Source organism: Macrobrachium rosenbergii, chromosome 13 (assembly GCF_040412425.1).
Source record: "Macrobrachium rosenbergii isolate ZJJX-2024 chromosome 13, ASM4041242v1, whole genome shotgun sequence".
NCBI lineage: Eukaryota > Metazoa > Arthropoda > Malacostraca > Decapoda > Palaemonidae > Macrobrachium > Macrobrachium rosenbergii.
In genome coordinates, this window is record NC_089753.1 from 65,458,000 (window position 1) to 65,461,354 (window position 3,355).

The 3,355-nt window shown below is 31.3% G+C and overlaps 1 non-coding gene across 1 annotated transcript; it reads right to left on the bottom strand.

Annotated features, from left to right (window-relative positions):
* Window positions 1-3,056: 3,056 nt before the first annotated feature.
* On the bottom strand, window positions 3,057-3,138 carry TRNAS-UGA (transfer RNA serine (anticodon UGA)). Its single transcript has one exon. It is a non-coding gene; the product is annotated as a tRNA-Ser (tRNA).
* Between the last annotated feature and the right edge of the window lie 217 nt (window positions 3,139-3,355).

The window sequence follows — 3,355 nt, forward strand, 5'->3', positions numbered from 1 at the left end:
TCTTAAAAACATAGATTAAAACACTGACTTTTTAACCGGCTTGCTTTGTCCAGAATAGAAATGGATAGGAAGAAATGTTAGTGGGTTTTCATAACAATATTTAAACCCACTACTATTTCTTCGTAATGAGGACATCAGAAACAGTAAGCACCCATCATTTTCCATTTCCATCGTGAATTTAATTGATGGTACTAATTGATTTAACTTAGCAAAAAAAAAGTTTTTACATCTTGGTTCCCTGGCCATACACAAATTATGTCGTCAACATACCTAAACCATGTTACATTAAATTGGGATTATGTTATTTAATATCTTCTTTTCAAAAATTCCATATATAAGTTACTTAACACTAGTTGGGATACAACAGAGGTTTCCCATTGCCATACCAAAATTTTGTGATAAAATTTTACCATTAAATTCAAATTTACAATCTTTTACATAATTTAATCAGTTCAACTAAAAGTACTTTTAGAAAATGGGATATCCAGCTGTGTGTTCTCTAACAATTCAGATAAAAACGCCATCAGATCATCTATTGGCACCTTTGTGAATAGTGATACAACATCAAAACTTACAAGCCTGGATTCAGATTAATCTCTACACTATTTAGTTTATTTATCAGGTCCACATTATTCTTGATATTTGCATTTGAGATTTTACCTACTAATGGGTTGAGAATATCTACTAATACTTGGCTAGCTTGTATGAACGGAATAACTGAACTAATAATTGGCCTGGCAGGAAAGCCTTTTGCTTTGTGAGTTTTTTTGTACCATACATGCTAAGTTAAATCAATTAGTACCATCAATTAAATTCACGATGGAAATGGAAAATGATGGGTGCTTACCGTTTCTGGATGTCCTCATACGAAGAAATAGTAGTGGGTTTAAATATAGTGTGTATAGAAAACCCACTAACATTTCTTCCTATGTGCATATATTCTATTCTGGACAAAGCAATAAGGTTAAAAAGTCAGTGTTTTCATCTATGTTTTTAAGAGCATTACGGGTATGTAGCCTGAATATATTGATGATGAAATAGATAAGATTAGGATTGCAGGCAAAAAATTGAAATATCCTGATAGTGTATTAAACAGTGCATTTGAAGCGGCAAAAAGACTATGTATCAAAACCAGAAAGAACCTTACAACACAAAAAATTTGCTTGTTCTGCCTTATAATAATAGTATAAAAGATATCCCCTCATCTTCTTAAGAATTTTGGTGTTAATGTCGCATTTAAGAACAATACAACAATGAAAAATGTACTTATCAAGAACTCCCCAGACAATATTAAAGGGTGTGTATATAAAATTCCGTGTAATCTTATATGACAATTTTATATTGGCCAAATATAAAGCACTGGAAAAAAGAATTGAACAACATCGGAAAATGTGAGATATGCACAAGGGAACAGTGGTATATTTGTACATGTTAGTGAGAACAATCATGCTATCAACTGGGAAGGGGCAAAAAGGATTGTATATTCTAATAATGCACTGAAAGGAACACATTGAATCTACCTTCATAAAAAAGTTACATTCATAATATGAATATCAGTCAAGGGACATAAACTTGATCCTTTAATATCAAAAGAAATTTGTAAATTGTTTAAACTTTGTTTTAGTGAGATATCATGAAAATAGTTTTATCATATTTGTAAACACAGCCGGAGTGGTGTAATGTTAATGAGTTTCCAAACTTGAAATCCATGACACCCGCACAGTGTGGATCAAAGGTGGGTCCATGGTCTGTTTATCAGCAAGTCCCCTGAGTGTCTATTGTGATTTTTAGAGATGGTTTTTGAAACTCCTTGGGCTCTGCACCGCCAGTGGGGATAGAGCCTCTTAACGGTTGTGTATGTTCGTGTTTACTGCATGTTTGTAGTATATATATTTGTGACTTCTCACACTCTGTATCAGTCCTTCGTCAATATGAAATAAAGTCGAGAAACGGTCAGGACACTACACCCCGTTTCTTATTTTCAATATGAATATAAGTGTGATAAATGAATCACGTACAAAAGTGATAATAACAGTGTTTTGTATATATATATATATATATATATATATATATACCTCGGAAATAATATATTTTTTCATATATGTTACCGAAGAAGGGAATTTTTAGTTGATAATAAGTCCACCGTCCCGTGGGGTCGAACCAGCTACGGACGAGGAATCAGGACTACAGGGGCGCACTAACGCAGTAAACCACTATTTAAATCAGGACTGCAGGGAAACTAACACAGGCCACACTGCGTTGGTGCGTCCCTGTGTCCTGATTCCTCGTTCACGCTGGTTAGAATATGGACGGTGGACTTATTATCAACTAAATATATCCCCAAAAACATAAAGGTGAAAATATATTATTCCGATGTTATGGAGGTGGCGTTTCTTTCTATTGTATATGAATCAGGAGAATGTGATAAATAGTCATATATATATATAAACCATATAGGTGTATATGAGACTTAAGGCCACACCTTTATATATATATTTATATATATATATATATATATATAATATTTCATCTGTCCATATTCTACCAGTAATATATATATATATATAGTATGATAATATATATATATCAACGTTTATATATATATATATATATATATATATATATATATATATATATATATATATACACTATATTATAAAGACATTTTATATACATATATATATATATACATATATATATATATATATATTTATATATATATATATATATATATATATATATATATATATATATATATATATATATATATATATATATTATATATATATATAATAAGGTCCATTAAAACACTATTTGATCGTTGCAACGTTCAAATTGTGTTTTATCGGCCTTCTTATATTCATATTACACTGGTATAACAGTAAGGACATTCATATATATATATATATATATATATATATATATATATATATATATATATATATTTATATTTTTACTTTACATCAGTAAGTTTCTTATTGGTATTTCATACCGTCGGAGTTTTTTTATTCTTGTTCGTCAATTTCTGGTGAAAAACATGCAGACTAAACATTCCACGCTGTGGACAGGATTCGAACCTGTGCGGGCAGAGCCCAATGGATTTCAAGTCCATCTCCTTAACCACTCGGACACCACAGCTGTAGCTCTAATAAGCTGTGGACAGGATTTGAACCTGTGCGGGCAAAGCCCAGTGTATTTCAAGTCCATCTTACCCACTCTGACACCACTCCGGCTGCGTTAAGAAACCTGGAAGAAACTTATTGATACCACTAAAACAATTGCTTTTAACGAAAATTGTATATAAAGAAAAACTATGCCCAGTATATATAAATATGAATGTCTTTGACTGTGGTAC